This window comes from Dermacentor silvarum, chromosome 2, assembly GCF_013339745.2.
Source record: "Dermacentor silvarum isolate Dsil-2018 chromosome 2, BIME_Dsil_1.4, whole genome shotgun sequence".
Taxonomy (NCBI): domain Eukaryota; kingdom Metazoa; phylum Arthropoda; class Arachnida; order Ixodida; family Ixodidae; genus Dermacentor; species Dermacentor silvarum.
In genome coordinates this window covers 176,071,758-176,098,824 of record NC_051155.1, presented here as the reverse complement: position 1 = coordinate 176,098,824, position 27,067 = coordinate 176,071,758, and the positions used below count along the sequence as shown (strand labels likewise).

The following is a 27,067-nucleotide window of genomic DNA, read 5'->3' as shown; positions in this document are numbered from 1 at the left end:
AATGACACACGAGAAAAAGGTGCCATTTACAACTGCAGTTAAAGGCGCGCATAATGACACAGGAGAAAAAGGTGCTATTCGAATCCCACGAACAAACTAATCCTCTTCCATTAAGACATGGGTAATTCGTTTAAATGATACAACGCAGGAGTCTAAACTGCGTTCCGAAATGGAAAAGCGGTTGTTAGTACACTATTTTTACCTCGCTCTATGCGGTACCTACTCCTGCATCGGCTCGTTGATTTTTGGACCTGCGTTATTGTTACCTTGAAACTTCTTCTGTGGAGCTTGTTTCCTCGTGAGCTAAAACAACATGCAGGGCACAGAGATTATATATGAATACGAAAGGCGACTGAGATATTGAAGTGGTCGGAATTAGAGCGTGTGCGTCTGATATCATGTGCCTATAGTTTGGAGTGGCTATAGATATCTTTCGAATGCATTGAAAATGGTTACACCCTACACAACCTCGGTTATTCTTGAGTGTTGCCGTTTGTGGCTGGAAAAGAAGCACTTCATGGCGATAAAAACCCAATCTTGCTCTTAACATTTTGTATGCTTGAGCCGCCGGTCTTTAAAATAGTGAACAAGCGATATTTCAGTTTAAAGAAGGGGATTCAGACTGGTAATAAATTCTGCCGATTCGGAAATGCATTGAAAATTCGTTCTTTTCTTACAATGACGGTCTTTATTCCAGTTATCGGCCCCGTTTGGCGCGGGCAAACAATTCGCAGTGTGTGCTCGCTTCCTCACGTGCCTGCTGCGTTTTTTCGTTTCTTAAAAATATTACCAACAGACACGCAATTGGCTCAGCCGAAGCGCTCTGAGAGCAAGCCTGCAACAAATAATAGTCGGAACGCGCGGGCGTATAAATCGCAGGAAGTTCAAACAAGCGCAATGTACTAACACGGCACGTGCCGACATAGAAAGGTAGAAGTCTTCATAGAAGGGGTACTGTATAAAGATAAACAAAAAACTAGTTTATATTTGTAAAATGTTCTGGAAAAATCAATTTTCATTTATTTGGTGAAGTAAATGAATGCCCCTGTTTCCCGTTTTGATTTGAACAGATCAGCGCAAGACAGGGGTAATTGGAGATCACAGGGAGAGGCCTTCGTCCTGCAGTGGACATAAATATAGGCTGCTGCTGCTGCTGCTGCTGCTGCTTCTGATGATGATGATGATGATGATGATGATGATGATGATGATGATGATGATGATATGCATGATGATGATATGCATGATAATTCATATATGTATAAGATGTAGCACCGTTTTCTGCTTCAGGCATGTGACTTCTGGGCAAGCTGTAGAATTAAAGAAAATTGTGGTCACGTCGACCGTGAGGCAGTGTAACATCCTAGATTTCAAAGATTATTTTTGTGTGTGCGTGTGTGTATGTGTTTAGACTACAAAAGAGACCAAAAACTCGAGCTATGGAGTTCGTAGCTCAAGTTTGTGTTTATTCAGAACAGACATAGCGTTTAGGTGTGGCATTGTCTCCTCCACCATTTGTATCTTTTTCAGTTTTTTTTTTTTATTCTCGATGTACAGGGCTTCTTGGTTATTTGTTGGTATTTCAAATGATTTTCATCGCTCATAGTGTCTTAGCCCTAAAGGCTCGAAATAGATTACGAGAAAACCATGCTTTCCAAATTCTCGGCTTGTTCTCTAAACTATACCTACCTACCCCTGAAGAAGAGTACGCATTGTACTCTTCATTTAGGTATAAAATGTTACCTAGCCTCAACCAGACGCTGTCAAATTCAAGACACCACGGCGTGCTCTTGATGGAACGTTATCATCATTTATGATCACTTGTGCCATAGTTCTCTTAGAATAGTTCTCTGATATCTGGAGAAGTCCGGCATGAGTAGAATTCATGGCGTTGTGAGATTAACACAATCGGGGATGGATAGTGTCGTTAAAGTATTAGTGAATGAAGCGTGTTCGGGCTATCTAGAGGAAGCCTCGCTATAAGTACCGGTCGTGAATGTCTTGGCAGCAAAATTATGGCGCTGGATGACAGAATAAAAGTAAAAATAACGAGGTTAGTGGCATCAGCAATCACCCCGTTTCAGAAAGGCCCAATGACGGGCCCACTGCACTTCAAAAGCCAGCAAAACACATTTCCAAGGCAACGCGTCGTTTACATTAGGTGTAAAATACAACATCGTGTCCACCGTATTCTCGGAATTTTGTCAATATTAAAAAGACTTGCTGCAATATTTTCTGCATTCGGCTTGCTTTGGATATGGCTTGATAACTACAAAAAGAAATCGGTTCTCCAATTCGCTCTAAGCATATACAAACTGCCACGTGCACAAAGCTTCATGCACTTACTTACGCTTCATTTAGTCTAAAGTACTTTGAACACTGTATGGTAATTGAAAAGCACTTTCATCCACAAACTCCTGCAGCTGTATATCAGACATTTCATGTTTAAGCTACATGTATCAGATGATGGGGCAGCTTCGCGGATGCTTATACATTTTGTTAAGTTCGACTAATTTGTCTGCTTTGAAATGTCGCAGTATCCTTTAACCTTTTTTTAACTACATTTGAGCAACCCCGCCTTAGGAAGAAAAATTAATGACGCAAGATTTCACATTTCGCCTACTGACAAGTGTACGTTGAACACCTACGTCGTACAGAAAGGGCGGCGAGCATTGGAGCAGTTCATTTCTCCGGTTCAGTAGAGCTTGAGCCGATTGCCCGAAATAGAAACGACGCGAGACAAGGATGGACGACTAGACGCTCGGCAAAAGTCAAGAAACGCCTTGATTAACTAGGCTTTACTTTCTTGTGTGCCTGTCATGTAACAAAAGCTGATCAGTTCTGCGAGTTCTTCGCATAGAAGGCGTCTTGCTCAATTCAAACGTCACACGCTGAATAAAAGAAAAACTAATAGCGAGATAAAACTTTTGTTTCGGCTGTTTGTGCCACTTGGGGTGCTGTAACGTGAAGCTATTCCCAAACTGTTTTTATTCCAATCTCCTGACGTCAAATTTACGTAACCACCGACGCAAGCATCGGGCGGTGACCCGCAGCGTTGTCTGAACAACCCAATCAAACACTACTCGGTCACCATTGTTCGTTTTCAAAACGAATATTCCTTTCGAAACGGGGCAGTCTCTGCCTATTCATATAAATTTTTAAGTTTTGTTCGGAATATTAATGCATTTTTGTTTTCGCGTACACTTCACTTTGACACGGTGAGTTTTCGCGGTTTTCTGAGGTCGCGTGACAGACAGGTGAAATGGGCGCAGCCCTAAAACAGTGGACCAATAGCAGAGGGCTAATGGTGAAAAAGCGTCGAATCAGGAATAATCATTTTTCTTTTGTGCGGTTTAATTGTGCATAATCAGTGTGTACACGTTATATCAAATGGGGAGCTATCGCAGTTTTCGTGACGTCGCGTGACAGACAGGCGAAGTTGGGAGTCGCCCGAAAATGTTTTCACCAATCGTGGTGGGTTGATTGCAAAATTGGAATAGAAAAGTTTCGAATAGCTTTGCGCCCTTGGTTCATAGCTGAAAACCTTGACGAGCAACGCAAAAAACGCGGACAGTGCTCCCGTCCAGTGTACATGTGTCTTCTTTGCCCGTGCTTTTTGCGCTGCTCGTCAAGGTATAATAGCGAGAACCTTGTGTAGGTAAATTAATCATCTTTAATTGAGTTGGCACGAAGACAAGAGTCCACAGCACTTTGAGGGCAAAACAACTGTGTCAGTCAATAGTTTATCAGGGTTACAATGTGGGCTTGTTGGTAACGCATCTTGGAGGGTTTATGGTAGCGCGATTAAAAGACAGGACAAAAGGAGATTAGTTGCGCCGCGTGTCCACGTGTGTCTTTTGTCCTGCCTTTTAATCGCGCTACCGTAAACCCTCCAAGTAGTTTATCGTACACTTGTTCTGCAAGCCTATCACGTACTTTCTTTTTTGCGATTTGTGTTTGTTGTTGTCGATGCATAGAGTACTCTGAGTACAAAACCAAAAACATCGGCGGATCCTGGGAACATGGTGGGAATAGGTTATAAGCGAAGGTTTCTCTGATGTTTAACGAAAAATCGTGGCTTCACTTCTCATTTTCTTCTGCGTAGCTCATCGCACATCGTCCAGTGGACGTTCCGGTCACATTGCGTCCACTTTCCGTCTTTCTATGCCAGCTTCTTCAATTGTCGGCAACTGACTCCTTCAATTTTCTGTTACCCACTTCTTCATGTCGTTACCTTTCGTTCTTCATGTCTATTCGCGCACCCACCGAGCGGCACATAACCGTTCCGGTGGATTGGGCTAGAATGTTTCCAGATACAGTGCCACGTGACCAGTTGAACGTAAGCACTGGCCCAAGTCGGGCACATACCCACTTGTCCAAGCTGTATAATCGGCAAGACAGCAGTAGCCAGCAGCCAGCACCCGCAAAGTGGGCGGAAGAGGCAAAGAATGCTTCACCTAAAATATGCGCGTGCTCGCATGCTATAGGAACAGGATTGAGACTACTTTGACATATCTCTATGTGAAAAGGAGTAGCCGACAACAATCAAAGGCGACATGTCTCAAATACCATAAAAAAAAACTAGTTTGACAGCCCGCAAGTCACCCCAAAAAAAAAGCAACGTGGCGTCATTTTCACACACTTGGCAGCAATTTCTTTTTTCAAACACTTCAACAACTATTTAAATAACAGATATAGTCAATTCTACCCCTGGACATTTTAGCACCACATCTGTTTGAGAGAACACGACGCCCTTCAACACTCCTTCATTTCGTTCCTCTTGTGTCCTTCTGTATGCTTCTTTGCCGCAATTGTTTCCTACTTTCTCGAGTGTTTTGTTTCTCGTAATTTGTCATGCTTCATATCTCTTGCTTTCTGTTTTTTTTTCTTTTTTTACCTCTGTGGTCATGTACCTGCGATGCATTTTTTTCGCAGATCTTTAACATAGAGCCTTGCCTTATTGCATGTCGCTTACACCATCTCCATTGGTTGGCGTCCACTGTGCCCCTCGCCTAGAAAAGAAGAGGAGAGGTCTTTTAATGCAATAAGGTACTTTCTCGAAGGGATCTACATTTCTTTATTCCATGAATACTAGACAACAGCAGGGCAACAATGCCTAATTCACTTTCGGAAGCCAGTCAGAACGAGGTTAGCCTCTGTAATTACAATTGACGAGAAGTACGCCACTAAACATTCGAGGTAGATCTAAGGAAGAAGGGAGAGGCCGAGGAGCTTGACCTCACTAAGAAAGGCAAAAATTCCACCAAGGAAGAAAAACTAGCCTTGATTTCATTTGGTGAGGGACAGGAACGTCTAACCGAAAGTAAAGCGTGGAGAAAAATCAATAACTGCGATGATTTCTCAAAACAATCACACATTTAATGGAAGATGAAGATTAACCACGTGTTCCTATTCTTTAGTCTGCCTTCCACCCTTACTCTTCATAAAAAAGTAACTTCCACGGCGCAGATTAGGAAATGGAAACCCCAATAAAGTTAACGAATTCCACGCTATAGGTGCAGTGAGGCCTATATATCCGTTTCGTGTTTCCTTGATGAACCTGTACATCTTTGTCGCTCATCTTTTCTGGTACGTCTAATACACTTTAAGGCTGGAGAGCTAAAGAAGAAATTCAGGCTCTACCTGGCATGTACTTGGTGGAGTTAGGGCACGTCTCGAATAATACTAACGAGAGCTTTTCCGGCTCAAGTTTTCTGTCAGTGAGATTATGAAAGTCAAATTTCGTTCGAAGTAACCTTTCAGTTGCTTTTCCTTTCTTTTACCGAATATAGGCTCTAGTAAATGTAACCTATAGCATAGGAACCAGAGCGTCACCCGTGACTCCATTATCAGATGCTCTATAATCAAAATATCTTGCTGTTACAAACTGTGACTACACGTGTCACTTTTCATAAGGTCTGTCGGACAACCATGGGTAGCGCTAACTTTGACTACTCGGCAGTTATTATACAGTCCACACCGCGCTTCCATGGCGATGGTTCCGAGAGACGGCCAGCAGCATTCCTGTCTAAGCCATTGTAAGGTGCCTCCTTTGATGTGGCGTTCTGTCTCTTTGGCACGACAGTCACGATGTTGTGGCCTCCAGGTCTATGTTGCCGCTGAAGCAAATATTACAAATCTGGTTACTTCGTCAACATGAAAATTCGAGAGGCTAATACATATGTTCTTCATAAGTCTGCAAATTGACAGTTAGTCTTTCTCAATCCAGTAAGTAGATACTTAAATCCGGATGTCCTAAACAAACAGCTCTAAACCCCTTACGCCGACCCCCCCCCCCCTCCCCCTCCTTCTCTCTCAGAAAAATGGAAAAAAGAATACTGAGGCCGTTCATTTTTTCGATTTGCTGTGGCCTCAGGAAAACGACGGTTGCTTGCAAGTATTTGGCCGTTGGGTTCAAGTATTTGACTATTAAGGAGGCTTCGTGAAATGCTAAGGCTGAATGTAGTGAGCAGCCACAATGGTACAGAAAACGGGAAGGCTCGTGTGTTCAGAAAGCGAACATGGCGGGTTTCACTGACTAAAGTACTGGTTGAAACGCTGCTACAGACGTCCTTTCTATTTCAGCAGCTGGTTGATACCACTGTTATTTCTTCTTTGATCATATAACATGAAGAACGATTTAAAATGCTGAAAACGGCTGAAGGCAAAGCTTCAAGTGTCGTCAAAAACAGCGGCACAGGATGACTCGACGACATCACCATAAAACGATTACGACAGCAGCGATGGCGATGGCACAATGCCTGCACGAGCGGCGGCACGAAGGCGCACACGCCGAAAACGCAAAATCAAATCTTGGGTGGTCATAAAAATGAAGTTCTCTTATTCTGCCCAGGTAGCATGAACATGATACGAGCCGCATCGTGCCTGCTATGATGCAATTGACACCATAATGCTATGATACTACGATCACAGGCTACTATACCACTATACACGACTATACTATATGTATAGGAACGCAGGAACACCACCATACTATATGTGATGGTGCTTGTCATACGTACGCAGAAAACGTGTTGTGAAGTAGCCTTAACAGTTTGCATACCTGCAAGTGATGGAGAGTGGTGTTGGCTTTATTAGCCTCGGGTGCCGTTTACAACAAGCGCGGGACCTCACATGCTCTCCGAAAAATACCTGTTGCTCACAGCACCAGTATTCCACGTCATAGTTCTCGTTTTGCGTGCAGTGCACAAAGCTGTCAGCGATAAATATTTCACCATTATAGCGCTTACAGCGCGCGTCACGTTATTCTAGTTCCTCATGTTCAGTACGCACATCATGTCAGAGGATGCTCAAAGAAAAAAAAAAGTACATCCTCAGCGTTTCACTCACAACACCCTAGAGGTAAAATAAATCACAGTGACAGAGCCACTGCCTACATCAGGCACTGTAAGCGAAAAAAAAGTTGTTCCTATGTCAACTATGATGCATGTGCAGCAAGCTTGTACCTCGAGGTAGTGCAGCCCCTCTTCAAGTATGCGGTCACTGCTGATAAACGCGGCACGAAACCAAGTGTTTGGAAGGCCGCCAGCGTGGCGTCAGTTCGGAAGCACGAGTGCGACCGCCAGCTGACGTCACCATTCCGCTTGGCATAAAGTGATAAACCACGCCAAATATGTAGTTTACGAAGAAAATGCTTGTGCAGAGGACCTGATTTATTTCCAGCTGCGTTCCGCTTGTGGTTAGCCCGCGAAAGAAAAAAAAATATCGTAGGGAGGGAGGTACGGCCGAACTTCGTTAAGCGCTATTCTCATGGGCTAAAATTTTTTCATTGTTTTCTTTATTTCAGTGGAAACCATGATAGAAAGGCAAAAACGCATGACTAGTGAGATGGCCTAAATCAAACTACGCGGTATTCGTCACGCAACGAAGGCCCTAGAAATTGAAAATAACTCTTTGTCGCCTAATGCTTACTCACTGGAAGAAATGCGTCAGGAAAATCGTAGACATAGCTGCAAAATATGCGTTCCATTTCTGAGGCGGACAAAACTCAGTGGCCATGCGGCTATCATTTCGAGTGTGCTCCTGCTACACTACGCAGTCTCTACCAGGACAAATGTGGAGTGGAGAGGTGGCACTTGTGTTGACTGTGTCTTCCTTTCTGTCTCGTGTGTTTTACTGCTGGGTCAAGCGCCAAGAAATGAACCCATACCAAATCGGCATGCTTTCAATAAGTCTCAAATGTGGTGGGGCTAAAATCTTTTAGTGTGACAGCAGTACATGCACAATTGAACACTCTATAGGATGGTGTTGGACCATGCGCCGAGCAACATGCGCGTCCCATTACAACGGTAAAATCCCGTTTGCTACGCTGTTTCTGATAGCACGAGCAGCATATAGAAGGGAAATTTTTGTATGTTTGAAACTATTGATGCCTACTTTTACCTAAACGTTTAGCCGTTGCAGTCCATCTGCACATGCTATAATTAGTCTCCTATGCAAAGTGTCGGGTGCTGCACAGCGACTCTAGCCAGATGTTGTTTACTTCATGATGAGTGACAAGAAAAAACAAAAATGCTTTAGATTTGTAATGTCCGAAGAACCCCCAGTTAAACTTCAACAGCAGCATCTCCGGCGTGGAGCTGTTCGATGCCCTGGCCCGAAGCCCCGTCTCCCTCCAGTTCTTTCGAACCTCTCTGACTAGACCGTTCTTTCGGTCAACCTCTCCGCATGTGTTCTCTCGGTCTTTGTCCGGTCTACTTATCATTTCCCCCATAATCCTTGGGATCCACGATCCCTAACCTCTGGATTACTGCTCGCCTCTCGAATGATATATCTGGGCTTTCTCCACCGCTTCCAAAGGCGCTCGAATTTATGCCAGTCTTTGGAACTGCTGCTCTCGTTATCGCTCTGCGCGTCCCACCTTGCTCTCACCAACTGCTACAGCGCATCGCTTCTGTGCTATAACCGCGCCACGGGAATGTACAGTACTGAGCCGTTTCGCTTTCCCTAGGGGCGTGCCCATAGTCAGAAAGCGGACACCAATCCTCACATGGTGCGATAGAGATTCGAGAGAGAGAGACGCGGCTGAACCGCCAGCAGCGTACACCTGAGTGGCTCGCTCCACCCATATATTAGGAGGATGTCATAGAGAAGCAGCGTTTTTAAAATGAATGCTACCATGCTAATCAGGCCAGCTACACTGACGCCCAACATGCCAAGGCAATATCAAGCAATTAAGTTCCAAGGCCAACCATGGCCCTTAAGGGTGGCACCTAAATCCGGTGCAATAACCGAAGTTTGCTATGTTTCCTGAAGAAAAGTTGCCTATCCCTGCCCAATGACTACGCTTCTTGACTCAGACGGGGAAACTAGCGACACAGGAAGGTAGTGCGTCCAGCGGTATCAAGAGGCACCGCTGGGCGGTCTTTTATTTAGCCATTTTAACGCACTTGCGGCTTCACAGGAAGTACATTGTGCGATTTGTTCCTTGTGACATTAATGTAATAAATCCTAGCATTTATCTTACCTACAGGTGCAACTACGTATGAAAACACGAACCAAAGAGCAGCGAGTCAATGACTGTAATGCACTCCTTCCCATGACTCACCTACCCCAGTCTTAAGAGCAAAGCTCGAGACTGATGTTCGCTTGAACGCCTCTATGCGCTGTTCAGTAAGTGTCACTGTGTGCTCTATCAAGCGGGTAAATGCATCCAAAATAGCGGCAGCCCGAGTTACCGATGGCATGGGGAAATTTGTAGTGTCTTTGTGGACCTAAGTTACATACCTGACAGGCATCACCGGGACGATTATCCTGTTGTCAAGGTGATCGCTGTGATGAGTGGTGGGTGCCCAAACGCCTGCCAATCAGGAAACACTCTTACGGTAATAAAGACTTGACAGTGCGCGGGATCTAGTCACCTTTCGTTTTCGCTAAGACAGAAGGGATGCAGCGCTATCGCGTTGAAAAAGGCTCATCTAAGCTCCATATATGGCTCATCTACCGTTCATTTTCTCTGTTTTGCAGGCACCCTCATTGGGGAGCCAGGAAATTACCGTGGAAGACTTCACTGCCACTAAATCTCCGAGGTAAAAACAGTTTTTTTTTTTTTTGCAGTAGATTTCTTCGCAAAGCATGCTCCTAGCGGTGAGCCTTTTGGGCGATTTGCCACGGAGGATCCTGATTCTGCTACAGCTGCCTCGTGGATAACTGTCGGGAGAGTGACATGAGCGTAACTGCCTGACATACATCATATTATTTTCTTTAACTACAGCGCCTGTCATTTATAAATCCTTTATTCTTTCCGACTCAACTATGCGCACTTTGTAAGCCCAATACCGGATAAACGACAAGCATTATTTGCATAATATCCTCCGCACTGTGCGAAATAATCTCTTGGTGCTAATGAGCTTATGGGGACCGCTGCCGTGAGGTGCCGTAAAATACAAACACAGCAACATCGCGGCTATATGCAGATAAAGATGAATAATCTACTTGTGTTTGGGTGCCCTCAGCCATGACTCCTAGGCCCTGACTACTCAACACTAATGCTTAGCGCGGGGCTGGTTTCGGAAGACAGGAAGACAAGGTGCTCGATACTCAGCCAGTGGTCAGAAAACACCGGCCGGCACCACAGACCAGGAAGAGTGAGAGACGTATACTAGTGGCGGCTGCTAAACCAGAGTGACGGACAAGTCTGAGTGAACTTGATGCCGGCTCGAACTTGTTGCTTTCATAGGTGAACGCTCTCACAAACATACCTATGGAAAGTTTATCTATGTACTCTTCAAACCGAAGGGAATCGAACCATCACACCTTCGTGTCCCACAGAAACAAAGAAAAGGGGAGCGTAAATCTCGTCAACAAGACAGTAGACGAGGAGACAAGCCTAAAGCCTGCCAGCAAGTTTGTCAGCATTTGTCTCTATCGAGGTCGACACCCCGGGCCCTACGAGACCGCTCTTCTTCCTTCGGTTGCCGGGTGTGTGCCTTCTGACTGCTGTACTGCATCGTAGCCAAACGCGAGGCCAATTATTTACAACCCAGGACAAAAGCAGCTGCATGCATGCCCTCGCAACAGGCGCGACAACCCCTGCAGCGACCCGACAGCAAATGCACCTGCTCTGCCTGCGGGCTCCCTGCCGTGGGAACGTGGCTGAGAACAGTAACCCGGGTGTCGAGCTGTATATGCCATGGAAACCCGCGGATACTCGGAAGGCCCTTTCGTGACTCGGACGTAGCTCGCCTCCGCCACCTCGTCTGAAGGCATCACGAAGCAGGGGTCCGGCTAGCGGGAGGGTCACGCTTTTACAAGACGTCGCCAAGAATCACTGACATCAACTTCGCAAAAGGAGATACAGTGCGGTAACTGCTGTCATGAGTCATGGTGAAACAGCTGCAACAACATCGTGGCTCGTGCCTTATAGTTACGTCTTTGGAGGCCGGGTAACATTGCAAGCTTCCCCGCAAAGGTGCCAAGAAGGGGCGCCTGTTTGGCATGACCACGTATTAGAGACTACGCGAATGAAATTTCCACTTGGCACCTTCCAAAAACACACGTACAAGCTCCTGCTGCTTTATGAGCTAACTATATATTTAATATAAAAGTGACATTGGGATCTTGCTACATACTACATGTGTTCAATTGCAAAAAAAATGAGAAAGAAAGCGCGAAGGTCAGCGCCAAACAGAAGCTGAATAACTTTTATTGAGGTTTTGGCTAATTAAATAATATGTCACGGTCACAATACAAAGTACAGCAACTAAAATGTACTAATAAATTTGACATGTTGACCAGTTGTAAGTGCGGCTTACGGAACATGACGAAATAAATGGAACAAACCACAGCTTGTTTGCTGCCTTTCTGTCTTTGTATCGCGTATGTAGAGTATTTCGTAGCTGTAGAAATACAGTTTGCAAGGTAGCAGATACAAGTGCAATATTTGAGCGAGAACAGCGTGTACCCAGCAAGTGCACAATACAGAGCACGTCCTATAGCAATGATGCGAAGTACTTTAAAGAATATGTAAAAAAAATGCTTCTTCTTCCTTCTGGGGTTTTACGTGCCAAACCAGTTCTGATTATGAGGCACACCGTAGTGGAGGGCTCCGGATTAATTTTGACCACCTGGGGTTCTTTAACCTGCACTACAACGCAAGCACACAGGCGTTTTCGCATTTACAGCAAGAGTAACTCACAAGCGTAACATTAAGCATTGACTCAGAGCAAACGGGATGTTTCTGATCTTCATTTCATAGAGAAATGGCATGTAGAAATGCCGGCGACTTAGAAACGCCCGCAGTGCCTCCAAAAGTACCAGATACTCAATTTATTGCGCTCTGTAATATGCGTTATGAGTCAGTGGAGAGTTTGAGAAATAAAGAGGGACGGCGTAATTATGGGAACAAATCTGCGAAATAATCGTAAGAGTTCATTTCACAGTGGGTAGCTAGCCGCTGCAGTCGTCTATTTAGTTAAGAAGAATTCAGTGCGTCTGCTTACGTCTAGCCGCTTTACCGTATATATCCTCCTAACGAAAATGTAGTTACAATACTCCACTGCCAATAAATTGTGTGCGCCCTGACTGTAATAACACTGACGTTTTATAACTGGTGCAGTCAAAAATTAAATTTTCTTACTAAACCACAGAGTGACCAAATGCCCAGAGAGCTTGCGATACACGTAGAAATGTGAGATACACTAAGCACGGCGTTATCAATAAAGTAACGAACGCTGACGCGGTTAAAGGAGCCACAGAAGAGCGTAGAAAAGCCGACCGAGACTGACCAAGTGAATTAGTCAGATTGAACCAGACCTCGGCGGTCTAGTCGTACCCGCCAGCGGTTGCGCAGCTTCTTATCGATTTCACGCATAGACGTGAAGGGGAAGTATTGGGGCGGGGATAACAGGACCAGAGCTGGTCAGAGACTCCGGCCCTCCGAGCAGGCAGTCGGTCGGTGATGACAATGCACGTGCTCGTCAGTGGTGCAAGCTACGCCCTCGTATCACAAGAAAGCAGCAACTGACGCGCCGTACACACCCAGTGACGTTCTGCAACTTTTTATTTGTACGTTGCATGCTTACTCTATGCGCACAAACGAATCGTATACACAGCGCTAAGCTTGTACCAACGCAACCCTCGCCTTCGGTATAAACTCCTTCATTTGTTTATTCATTCGTTCCTTTCTTACCCATACGTTCCCTGCATCTTTCGTTTGGTAACTGTCCTGGCCTGTCCGGCCTCTGGCAGTTTCACCCCGAACACGCCATGTTCATGGCAACAAATAAACGTACGTCACGTGAATGCGCATGCAATGAATGAAGCAGATGTGAAAGCATTGGAACGCAATGAATAAAAGCTGACGAAGCGCATAGCCAAGCTGGTCATTGTGATGGCAGAAAAACCCATATATTTTACTTTTCACGGTAAAAACAACATCCCGAGAGATCACTCAAGCTGAAAACACCCCGCAGCTCCAGTCCTGGCTGGACTACTGCACTTGATAACATGAGGGACGCCGTAGTAGAGCACTCCGGACTAATGTACGACAAACAAATGTTCTTTCTTTTTTTTCCCTTTTTTTTTGTCAGCGATGCAGTATCGCCGCACGAGTGCATGCTTTCCGTGTACCCCATGACTATCAATGCGCGCTTAGGCAGACAACCTTTCTCAGGTAAAGAAAGAAAAATAAATTGTAAAGTGTGCACGGAACTCCAACGGTAGTTATCTTACGTTGTTTTCAAAGTCATGCTTGATTCTTGTTTTGAGAGCAGGAATGTGCGCTGGCAGTTCGATGTTCAACCTGCGTTCAGCAAATCGAACAGTTCGATCGGCTGAAAGCAGATCGAACTGTGCACTACACTACATCTAAACTACATCGAAATATAGGTAGTTCGATCTGCTGGAAGCAGATCGAACAACCTATAGGCAGGTTTGATCGTTATTTATGGATCGCGCGTGCGACTGCGAGCACAAGGAATGACTTTCTATAAGACAGCACTCCATGCGTGGAACTTTGGCACGCAAGAGTATAGAAAATACGCTTATTGAAAAGGGCAAGAAGTTCCCCACATGAAGGCAAACTTCTAATAACGCTGGACCGCAACGTATTTTTTTTTTCTGTGTTATATATTCCCTGCAATTTCTTTGTTTCGTTTTTTTTTCTGTCGCTCCTAGGTCTTTCTTTTTTTCTTATTTTTTTCTGCCGTTCAATACACTCGAATGAACGAGGGAATAACAAAAATTCAAAAAAAAAAAGGCGGTAATTGCACTAGGCCGCGCAAAGCTCAAGGCCCAGCGATGCTGGCCAATTGATTACGCCTCTTGGTTGAAGATAGCTTATCTCTCTCTCTCTTTCTTTCTTTCTCTCTCTCGCTCTCGCTCTCATTTTCTCTTTCTCTCTCCCAGAGGAAGTGGTGTTGTAATCGTCAGTACAATGCAACCATATGGTTCCCATAAATGCACGTTCTGCAAGCGTGGGTGTATAGCGCAGTGGTTATGGCGCTCGCCTTCGGACCGTGGGTACCCGGGCTCGAATCCTGCCTCACCAAGAACGTTCATTGTGCTTTATTTATTTATTTCTCTCGGGCGGCGAGCGCATACGCGTCAGGAGGACGTCCCGGCGCATGCGCAGTAGCGCGCAGCTAGCGGGAGCTCAGCGGAGCCGTGTCTGTGTTGCGTCGCCTGGTTACCATGGCTACGGCGCGGCAGTTTCGTTACAGTGGCTAGAATGGTTTCGTGCCACACGCACAAATTACGGCTGGCTTTAACTGCGGAAGAGGACGACACTCGAGCCAATGCTGATAATTTTGTGGCACACGCGCAAATTACGGCTGGCTTAAACAGCTTCGCTGTTAAAATAAAGGCGCGCGATGTCTGCGTGACACTCATGTTTGTCCCACTCTTTCTCTCTCTCTATCTGTGTGTGTGCGCGCGTGCGTGCGTGCCTGTTTTTGCCGCGGTATTGCTTTCTTTGTTTAGCAACATTATTAATCAGAAGTGTCGCCATCGACGCCTTGCTGTGAGAAGTCACATTTCAGAATGAAAAGGCAATAAATGTTTATACTACATCCTACTATGCACTACCACAGAAGACAAAGTGATCTTTTACTTAGGGCCGTTTTCATATCTTTTTCATACAATAGATTGCTATTCACATGCGGAGTAAAAAAACGTCACGGAGTCCTATACCGATGCCACATGCACGAAATATGAAGCCCTCACATCGATGCAAAATTATGACGGGAGAACAAAGCGAACGGCTTTTCTGTTTTCCCGGTGACCTTTGTTAATGTTTACACTGTAGGGTCATGATTGCCTCCACGCAATGCGCACCGCGCTCATTGAAACATTGAAATGTCAAGACAGAGAAGATACTGCAGTGTAAACTCAGAAACGGAGCGATAAGTCACGATTCCGGCGAGAGATGAAAAATGTGCCGTTATTATGCGAATCAGTCTTACCAATGCAAATGAAAGCGCCTGAGAAATTAAGCACAGGGCAATCATGCTTCCAGCCACACTGTCTCGCCACTGCATTTTTTTTTTTTGGCACACAATGACTGCAAAAACCGACATCTGGCGTGCGACGTACCGCTCAATATGAGCTAACGTCAGCGACCTTTGGAATTGCATAATTAGTTGGATTTGCTAATTAAACTGTAGAATAGGGGTGTTTGACTGCACGTCGGCAATATTCCTTTTGTTGCTGGCATCTGTGATGTCTGCTCCGCAGCCGTTATTCTTTTGTCGAGTGTCCGGGCGTGTATACAGTCTTCTAGCTATACATGAGTCAATGTTCATCTGCGGTTTCACCCGCACTGACTCTCCTTGTTCCTTCTTATCCTTCTTTCCGCCTTGGCCGCATGTAGGGTACCCAACCAGGCGCAAACCATGGTTAACCTCCGTGCCCGTAATTTTATCTCTCGCTATTCCTGTCATACTACCAAGGTCGATCCAAATGGTCGCGAAGCTTCGGGCGAAAAGCGGTTCAGAACGAATTGTCACCGACATCAGCAAGGGCGGTTATGGGAGCAGCGATTGAGGCGCGACTATGTTTGGAGAGAACAAAGCTGGGAAAGAAAAAAAAAAGCGTTTTTAATTAAAGCGGTACACGGTCAGATTCATTCTACGAAAATAAAATTCCTAATCAATTTTATATACGCGTGGCGAGAAAAGAACAACTCTACTTTACTTGATCATTATCAATAAATACCTTTTTTTTTCAGCGCCCACCGTAAGAGCGCCGCTATCACTTGCAATGCAATGCAGCTCTTGAAGTGGGCAGAAAGGGGCACTCGTAAAGTTCACCTGATACAATACGCCCCCCTCACATGTCGTGTTGCTTTGCTTGTCGACGTTTGTCTGAATTTGGTTACGCGCGTAGTTTCATTGTTTCTTAGCCGGTTCAGTCAAAAGTATTGAGTTGCGCCCGCCAGATAATTGTTCACATTATTTGTTTTCGTGGGACAGCGCTGGCCGACGGGCTTGGCGTCTGTCGAAAGCACGAGCACTCTACGCCCAAAGCGTTCGTCGGCCTCCAAACAAAGTATGTTCTGCGCATGGGTGCGATTTCGACACCCGTGTGGCTGAACTTTTCCTGCATAGGTTTCCGCACTGAAAGCTCCAAACGCCCATCACGTCGAATGGCGGGGCATTTGAATATACAGCTCTAATGGCAGGCCCCCGAAAACAAATTTCGCGCCTTTGAGAACAAAATGACGTCACTTAGTTTTTTAACGGACATGGCGTCACATTATTTTTTCTTCCTCCGGAAGTGTTCTCTCCTCACACAGATGGCGCTAAGCCCCATGAACCACCGATGAACCGCCATTTTTTGAACGTATGGGCTTCTATGGAAGCTTCGCTACCAGGTGCATTTACCTTGACCCGACTGCCGGCCCGCTTACAGTTAGGAAAGTTTTAGGACAGTACTTCAAAAACGAGAGTTTAGTATCAATTTCGAAAGTAACAATTTTAGGGCCAAGTATGTCGTCTGGTGTCGAGGATACTATCGGCTAAGCAAACAGAACGGGGACTCCAATTACCGCGCAGTTGTGTCTTTCCCGCATTTTAATGAGCAACCTGCTATAAAGCATGGAATGCCGGTTGGTTGACACACAGCCTTCTTTCATTCACTTTCGTTGTCTTTGGCCTTCCGAGGATCCCATCTGGAATGTTCAAAGCGCATTTCGTGTGGTCGTTAACATCAGAGTAACCAAGCGTGCCGTCAAAGTATATTAGTTGAGGCACCACGGCGCTCACTCGCGAAACCCTGGCTAATATACGTACGGATGCATTCCGAAATGCGATTCAAATAGTTTCATGTGGCCCGACAGCGCAGGTGCTTTGGCTCGTTGCAGTCATGATGTCGATGCTTCATCTTGCCTCGTAATCATCACCCAGCTCCTGGAGTAGCATGTCAGGAGAACATCTTTAGCAAATCATTAAAGCTGGTATCTCTCTCTTCATCTTGCCATGTTCCTTTTCTTTCTTGCGTTTTCCTGCGAGGTACTTGCAGTATTGCTCGTAGCTTCCCCTCCAGGCCAGGGAGCAGGTATACGGAGGGGAGACATCGGTGAACGCTCCAGCGTCGCTCGAGTGAAGGGCACCGCCATGGGATGACGAGTGCCCGCCGCCTCGCGCGCGGAGCATCCTTTGAGTGCTCCGGCTCGTAAATTAGGCTGTTTTTTACGGCGGCCCGACAGACCCGCGTGTCGTATAGTTCTTTATGTGCCGTCTGTTCCGATCGGTGTATGCGCCCGCGTCTAGACCGGTGTGTGTCTGTGTGACTGTGGGCGGACGCTTGCCAGCATACGCTTCGATGACGTCATTTCACGCTCTTCCGCTCATTCACCTTTCCAGAGCCCGGGAGCTCCAGTCTTGTTTGTTTGCTTGTTTGCTTGCTAGCTTAATTGTTCGTTTGTTTTGTCTGTCTTCTTGTTTGCTAGCTTGCTTGCTTGTTTCTATGCTTGTTTGTTTCCATGCGCCGTCTCTAACTGCACAGTGTTGACTAATCAGGAAGCGCTTGCCGGGATATAGTCACAGTTCGGACACTTGGTAAAGGCCTCTGTTGCATATGATGAACACGATATAGTATACGGCGTTTATGATTAAAGGTAGATAAAACAATAGAAAAGAAAAAGAAATTGTTTCTTTGTGTTGTTCCTAAGGGGGATAACTATTGGAATTTCCTGTCTCCGAGGAACAATGAACAGTTTCTAAGGATTCGTCGTTTTCTTGTTCAATCTTCAATCTTTCCATTTGCGAAACATGGCGGCACTGTAGACTGAACATGTAGCAGCCGCTGCAACAAAAGTTCGACGTACAAAAACATTTCAACTACGCTTTGATGCATCCGAAAAGAAATGCTGACTTGGTACCGAGGTTCGTTCCGGCAAAACGCTCACATAACTTCGACTCTATCAACCATCAACTTCTGATTTACGTAGTGTCGGCGTGGCCGCAGATTACGGCCCAACGTTCTACAATTGTCGCATCACCTCTCCGACTGCGCCTGCAGCCGCCTTGAAAAAAAAAAAGAGAAGCTATTTCTTCTTTTGCTTAGGTCCCCGGAATACGGGGAGTCACGTAGGCGGCATTTATTACTGTTGACAGTGGTGAAATACGATATACTTGAAGATTCGTTTGCACTCTCTTTCTCTTTTGTCCAATGCAACTCTTGGGAAAAAAAAGGAAATGCGTTGGAAAAAGTATTGGCTATAGCCGCAATTTCCACCACTTATCGCATTTCCAGGAGCTCGCTTTTATCGAATCGTATTACGTCCTTCCTCCTCAGCGAAATAGTTCAACTATTTTGATTTTTTTCTCTTGCGGTGCAACCAATGCGGACTTTCTTTGTCAGCAGCATTGCTAGAATACCTGTATAGCATTCTTTCTCAATAATTGCGCTGGCACAGCTCGCTAAAGCATCGAGCTAACAGTCCTTTAGAGACCCGTGTGAAGTGGGTTCGATTCTGCCCAGCACTAGATAAATTTTAAGTGATATTTTTGTCAGTGAAGTGCAGCACCTAGCCCACGACTCAATTCTTCTCTTCAGTGTGCACCAGTATCTTTCCGCAGAAGCATCACATTTTGTTGTCTGCTTCGTAACCCATGTCATTGTGGAATGTAAAAAAAAAGGAAAAGTGAGTTTATTCTGCCACGACGAATCTGTTTTGAAGGCATCAAATAATTGTCAGACACCTGGCTCCCTTTATTAGCCTGAGATAACAGCATGCTTAACTGTAGATGGTTTAAGCTTGTGACCATGACTTTATGAAAGTTTGAAACGTTAGAGCATGTGGTAGTTGAGAAATGTTTAACACCCTTTGTACGGTACACCCTTTGAGCTACGCCAGTTTCTCGGTATACCTGCGAAAATTCTACTCCAAATGAAAATATTTCACACAAATGCGCAAATCTGGCCACTTATGGCGTCCTCAAAGCGTCGATGTAACCCTATTGTCATTACACATTTCAACAAGCCACGTGTTTGGAGTTATGTATACTGCAGTCCGAACAATGGCTACCCGCACAAGTGACCTAAATCACTCAACGCACCGAAAGTTTTGATTTTTCATCAAGATCTATGAATACGCTTGTTCCTGAAAATTGGACACCTCTGGCAGAATTTGTAAAGCCACTCTGACAGCCATATCAATTCCAAATAACGGTCCTCGGCCAATCGCAATGGCCGATATAATAACAATGGTGGCCTGCTAATGACGAAAACGTATAGTCGAAAACTTCTCGAAAGCTTTGTGGATTCAGGATATCTATATTGTCCACAGACCGACACACATGGAGCACCATGATACTGATGATGATGATGATGATGATGATTATGATGATGATGGTTTATTGGCATCCTCTATAAAACGGGGGGGGGGTGACAAATAGTAGCCGAGCCTCCTTGATTTAGTCAGGTATACTGTACTTGCTTTTCATTCTAGCATCTTTGCGTACATCTCCATAACCTCTTTTTTTTCCTCAACACTTCTCATCTACATTATGTATCGCTACCTACGCCTGTAACGGATCGGGTCATATCAATTTCTTCCCTGAATTTTTTTTTTCACCAATACTCTAAACGTTTCTTGCTTATCTCGAGTGCTGACCAGTTGATGCTTCCGTCCACATTAAATCCAAGCGCTTACATTACGACCGGGTCTCGCTGGGTCAATTCCTTCGCACTCCGTTAAGACGTGCTGAGTGTTGCTAATTCATGATTAAATTACCAGACCAACATGCAGTGGCGAAACAGGACTATTAAATCCTAACAGGACCCGGTGACGTTTTCCGGATGTTGTAGAGCTCAATGCCTAATGGAATAAGGGTAATAAGTTGGGATAGTTAGTTTTTCCGTCGGCGTCGCCGTCGTCGTCGTCATCGCTGTCGCCGTGAGGTTCCGTATAGATTCTAAGGGTGATAAAATTGTCGCCGCACGCCGTATGCGCGAGCGAAAGCGCGCGGGGGAAGCGCGCGCTATCACGGAGGGCGAAACCCCCCTCCCCTGGAGAGCGAACGCTCGGCGGAAAGCAAACGTGACCGTCGCGCAAAAGACTGTGGGGGTATGGGAGGGAGGGAGGGAGGGAGGGATGGAGGCGGGGCGGCGCTGTGCTCCGGCACCAAAGGCGTATCTTGCCACTCAATCTCCCACGCGAAAGCAACAAAGCGGGAAGAGGGGGGAGGGGGGGGGGGCAGCTTCTCCTCTGCCAACAACTTCTCCTTTGCGCTTTGCCCGAGGATGCCGGTCATCCGCACCGTCTCTTATCTCCACACGGCTCTGACCTTTCTATACGCTGTGCATTCGCCGCTCAGTTTCCGTTGAAGCGATAGACCGCGCGAACCTGCGCTTGCTATGAATGTTTGCTAGCGCGGAAAGCTTAGACACAAGTTATATACATAAAGAACAAACTCTAGATATTCAAGTACTAAATTTACAAGTGGAAGAAACGTGCTATAACTACATAATGCACGTGAAACGAAATCAACGAAACAGACGCGACTAACGCATACGCACTGGGCATGGCTTAACGAAGATACCGCATCTCTCAGTCTGCTAGAGACATTGACGCCATGCTTACACAAATATCTGATTCTTAGTGGGTACTAAACACCTCTGATATCTCTCTTTTCGATTGCTGTTTAAAAACATTTTTTGTAGCACACGAGTAGCTGCAAGCTCCGGAGTTCACCCTCATCTTCGGAAATGATTGGTTACGGGTACTCCACCATTTGCGCATTTACAGATGCGCAGTGCTCCCTGAGCCTATCAATGAGGCAGCACCACATCTGTTTGCTTTTCTATAGGACAGCGTTATCTGATGCTATACCAAGCGATGATCTTCATAGCATTCCTTTTTTTTTTCGCCCAGGCCGGTTTTCCTTCCCCATTATTTACTTTTGGTACATTTAAGCAAGCTTGCCCGGTGTCGCAAACAAGGCAGGCATGCCTCGCTTATAGGCTACCTTACTCAGGCGATGGGGCAGACAATGCCCATAGCGAACCACTAGAGGCTAGCTTAGCCTTGTCCCGGCGCCTTTCCATGTCGTCCCGTCCCTCAAGTCGCCTTACTTCTTTTGCAAGGGCTTCGGACACAGAGACCACGAATTATATTGGGTAGCCTGCGCTCTCCTATCATGCTACTTGGCCCTATATACACTGATGGCCATTCTGTGCGCACAAGGCTTCTGTAGCGCATTACGAATGCAGTTATTTCAATGCCTCTTTTTACGAGATTCGAACATGTGTAATGCAACTTGCGCGCCAACAGTGGAGCTCGAGTTATGCAGGGAACAACATCCAGAAGCCAAATTGCTTGTGTGCTGCTAAATAAGCGCCAAGACATGTCCAGCTCATATTTTAAAAGCGACGCTTTTCTTTGCGAACCTCGCCTAGTTTTGTGACCGTGGGCGCTGTGGCCTGGCTGTTGCCTTACCGAATAGGCCAACCAATCACAGGGGAGCACGCGCGCCGAACACGCCGCTGGGTTCCTTGCAGCACCACCAAATGGCGCTCGCCTCCGCGGCGCCGAGCGTGCAGAGAAAAAAGAACCAGAAAGCTCGCCTTCGCGCATCCGCGACCACGCGATATTAAGGAGGTAAATGCTACTAGCGGACTATAGAATGGATTCTAATTGCGCTACGTACTTATGCACATGCTGCCTCTGAAACCATGATGTGTTCAAGCCTCCCTTTGCGCTCGCTAGCAGTCAGCAACTGCGCTTAACAAAAATCTCGGTACAGTTTGTGTGCGCATGTGCTTGTGCTTGTGTGTGTGTGTGGGGGGGGGGGGGGGGGGGGCGTGCGTGCGTGTTTCGACTATGCATTCACACAAAGCCTCGTTGATATAGATTCCAACTGGTTGGATCTGCTCCATTTTTTATTTACATTTTAGGTCCAAGCTTTCAAGATCCTAGAAAAATATTATACTTGCGCGAGCCTAAGCACCTTCACTAGTTTACTATAATAGGTGGAGTCCAAATCCAGCGCCCAGCGGCAATACTTTTGCCCCCTGTATGCGCCGGAAACAACTGCAGAGCCTGAAATATGTCATAGCCACCATATTTCTATATGTCTGTGTCATGACGCAGTTCAGTACCTATCACGATATAGTGTATCACTCAGTTGATGCGATCACTACGGCTTCCACACGCGAGCGCGACCAAGAGACATCCACAGCGCTTTTGCACATTTTTAAAGAAAATGTTATCATTTTCTAGCCTTCTTGATACACGATGTGAGGATAATGCCACTGATGCATGGTCCACATTTTGAAACACGCTTCATCAAATTAAAATATCTAGTATTAGTTTCCCAATCTTCGCAATTACGGAGTGACGTCTTTTTAGGTTGGAGAAGAATGTAGTAAAGGTGTGCAACTTAGAAAGCACGTGACACTACTCCTTTATGCTGTATTCATCGATACCATTTAGTTCATAAAATTTTCCGTTAGTTTTTATCGGGTTCCGCGCTTTTCACGGAGCCCCACCTTTCAGTAGAGCAGTGCCGAATGGGAAGGACGAGGAGTAATGGGTGAGGGACGAAGTGCTGTCTTTGAATACAATGTTATGGCCATGCCATGCAAATCCACACAAACTATCGCAGCTCGCGCAAGTTAGTATGTCTGCAGCTCCATACTGAAAATAATGATTGCCAAAGCACCGAGCAGTATTTTCTGTCGAGTCCCGCCTGTGTCGCCAAAGATAACGGGTCAGCAGTGGTCATGTAAACGCGAGAAAACAAAATTAATCCAATTTTTTTCTTTAGTACTTACGAATGCAGCGAACTGTATCCTTAGTTGAGCAGCACTCTCTCTCTCTCTCTCTCTATATATATATATATATATATATATATACACGCAAGTTTCCCGCATGTTCTCAGTTGGCAACCACAAACAAACGGCGCAGTTTGTTTCGCCGGGTTTCTCTCAGCGGCTAGTCATTCACTTTCGGCAATCTATGCATCAGCGCATTCGCATTTCATTTCCGTTGTTGCCCCTGTTTAATGAAAGGGCGAAAACGCGTACTCCTGGCGCCAGCCGGAGCGTATACGGTCGCTCTTCCGCTAAGCTGCAGCTGTCATCTGCTGTGATGGACGATACCCGACACCAGAGCAATATCGGAATGCCGACACCGAAGCAATATAGGAGCCACGAATATAGCTCCACGTAGTGCGTGGCGTGGCTGCCCTGTTTCAGTGAGCAGTCAGCGACATTGCAGGAGCATTACGGCGAGCTTATTAGAGAAAGCAAACGGAGCAGTCACGTCACCACCACGCGGAAGGGGGGGCTATGCGGTGACGAGACGCCTCCCAAGACTGCTTGCAACCTGTCGCATTCACGCAACCGAAATGATCGGCATGTTTGAAGTGACGTCGAAAGCTGCTGTTGCCAGAGGGCGTGACTCGACTATTCGCTTCCATGGTATTTGAACGCATTTGCTATGACTGATGTGGTTACGGTCGATGGCCTCATGCAAGAGTCAAGCACTGGCAGTAATTCCGAACGATGCCGCACGGCACTGTTTGTGACATTGCTTGATGCTGATTTTGCCCTCTGTACATAGCAAACAATCTTGTAGCAAAACCAAGACCGCCAGCTTCTAAAAAAAAAGATGCAACAAATATGGGCACATACATTTTACTTGCAGCTTCTTGGAGTATATGATTTGAGCATTTTGCAGACTTCTCTGAAGTAAACGCGTTTTCAAAAAAAAAAACAAAAAAAACAAGCTAGATATCTGCCAGATGCGCAGCGATGTTAGTGCAGACACCTTGCAGATATCACATAGAATGCACATTTATTTCAATATCTAGAATCTTTTCAAAGAATTTGTGCTTCTGCCGAAATTTTTCCAAGTTCCCACATATATCAGGTCTCATGTGAGGAGCGCTGATTGGATTCTTGTAGCATGCACAGCTATAGAAAAAGTTCAGCCACTTCTTGTTTCCTGAAATTGAATTCATTTACCTTTATCACTTACATGAGGCTGTTTGCTGTGACTTGGCATTTACTATCCGCACAGCATAGCTCTGGAGTGCTTTACTACATGCTTTACTACATTCAGCTGATCGAAATCATGTACTCGGAACACATTTGAGATCGCCGCGCTCCAGTTAAGAGCTCTTGGAGGCACTCTCACTTTCCCTCTGACAGAGTTCCGATCACGTGCCTGCAGCAACATCCGTTGTGGGCGCCGTGTCTACGGCGACCTTTTTTTTTTTTTTTTTTTTTTTGCGGATGTATTGTGTGTGGGCTTTTTCTCGCATTCCACCGCGTTTCTTTACAACAGATGCAGCAATGACGTGTTTCCGTTTCCGGTCTGCTATTGCTACGTAGAGAGGCCAAACTTTTGGCTTGGTAAGGCGTTCTCTAGTTCCCGTCTCAAATGCACGCTGCGTCACTGCAGTCGTAGTCAGAGCGCCGTACAGGAACTAGCCAAATGTGTCATTAGTAAACGCAGCAAATGGTTTATCTACACGAAACCCTGTAACGGTATATTAACAAAAACGACAATGTTATATGCGACATGGTCTAGTGGAAGAACTCCGAAATAGTTTTGACATTCTGGGAGCACCCAAATCTAAGCACACGATCACACGAGCGCTTGCCAATCACACAAATCTTGATATATTTGTAAGCTTGATATCTAAAAGTCATAATCTAACTCTTATTAGTTCAAAATTGTCGCGATGTTTGCGCTTGCAATCTCAATCCAAACAAAGTGTTGAAGCGTTAACTCGCTCCTATATTTTACACATTAAAGATAGAAAATTTACATGTGGTACACGGCGTAGTTTGTGAGCGCATTTTTTTTTATTAATAAACAATCTTTCTCAACGTCTTTGAGTTTTTCCAAGCGATCCCCTTCTCTGTTTTGTCAAGAGCATGTCAACACTTTTTCGAAAAGAAACTCATGTAGCGTTTCCTTGCAACCCTTTCTATAACACAACGAATGCATCAACAACATTTTCTCATCAATTTAAATTTCCTTTTTAATCTTTGCGGAAAACATTATGAACGCGTTCGGCATCCACGTGAGGGAGAAACTATGATACGGCAGTTATCCTAAACTTCGAACATTGACGTGTAGGTGCTTGATATGAAGTGGCATGTGATAAAATGATCCGATGCTAATTGGTCACACACCTACAGTTTACCAGTCATCTGGGGCACCGACGTCACTTCACTCCTTTGTCACACCTAACGCTTTCTTTCCTGCGAAAGTATGTCCCACCCTTTGTTCAGCCTATAATGGTGTTCAAACAACTCCTGCATGACTGAACCCGCCCGCACATCCTTGCGAACACGTGGCGTCACCTTAATGACTCCCTTCGTCGGCAGGCGCACTATATAGCCTCCAAAACCGCACTGTGAATTGGTGCTACTCTGCTTATGGGTTTAGCCCGAGGTGAGCAGCCTCGACGCACCGCTGGAATTTCTTGTAATCATCTTCTATCAAAATTTGCGCTATCATGCTGCACACGTTGACCTGGTGAACTTCGGATTTCGCATTCTTATATGAGGCGGCTCGGCGAGCCAGGACTTATTAAACGGCAGTTTTTGTCAGCGGCGTTGGGAACTGTCACGATTTCTACTCTGTATTACTGCCACGTCCGCCGTGTTATTTCTGTATCATTTAATGATCTGATCCGAATCGGCTCAAATCAACACTCGAAGCGTGTTATCTGATTGCAGACGAGTGACGAAAGGTCGGCGAGTGCGGAAACTGGCATGAAAGCGTCTCAAAATGTCATGATGAAACTATGGCTTAGTGATAACTCCGATGTTTCCTATTTCGACATCCACTTTCGGGTGATTGTTCCTCGCTACATTGAGCCCAATGTGTGTACAAGAGCAAAGGTTATTCTTTGAAAAACCTCTCTTCCTTCTATTCTTAACGTTGTCTCCGCAATCCAAGAACACCAAAACAATATAGTAACAACTAAGAAACAGGCAAGGAATTGAAGATCAGATGGCCGTTGCTGCCAATGATGGGATGTACATTATTTAGAATATTATACATTGTTGTTTGTTTGTTGTTTGTTTGTTTGTTTGTTTGTTTGTTTGTCTTGCAGCGGTTCCACATTTAGTTTCTCATGTGTTAACTATATGTATGGTGTGTTCGAGGTGTTACGCAAACTGGCAGGCATAGCGAATACATGTTATGCGCGCCTAGCCCAGGATACTTCCTTTTAGCTGTTGTCGCAAGTAAATTTTCTTTTTTATTGGAAGAGTTTGGAAGAAGCACTTTTGACCGTAGTAACTTCGAAATGAAATCGTTGGCAAAACAGCTGAGCCAGTACCAAGCCCTACATTTATGAGACACCCCCTTCTGACGTGAAATAACTTTTCAGTATCTTGTGTACTTCGTTAGCAACAATACATTAAAACGTTGGCTTCTACAAAGCGAACGCAAACAAGATGCCGGTAAATTCGTTAGCGCAAACCATGTACCGAATTCACAAAAGTGCTGTTTGTCATTAACCAGGTGCCTTCGCTAATAATATGACCAGTATAACGATTGACCCAGCGAACAAATATAGCGCAAGAGGTCTTTTTGTGAATTCAGGCCCAAGTTTTTTTTGAGATAGGATGCGTAGGTTCA

The 27,067-nt window shown here is 45.5% G+C and overlaps 1 protein-coding gene across 2 annotated transcripts in view; it reads left to right on the top strand.

Moving 5' to 3' along the window:
• The window catches only part of LOC119442190 (calcitonin gene-related peptide type 1 receptor), a 335,667-nt gene that overhangs the window by 97,349 nt on the left and 211,251 nt on the right, over positions 1-27,067 (top strand). Inside the window, exon 2 of one of the 2 annotated variants that reach the window (XM_049661950.1) lies at positions 9,985-10,046. The exons of the other annotated variant lie outside the window; for it this stretch is intronic. The gene's annotated coding sequence lies outside the window, so the exon portion shown is untranslated. The remainder of the gene's footprint in view (positions 1-9,984; positions 10,047-27,067) is intronic. 2 annotated transcript variants of the gene reach the window in all.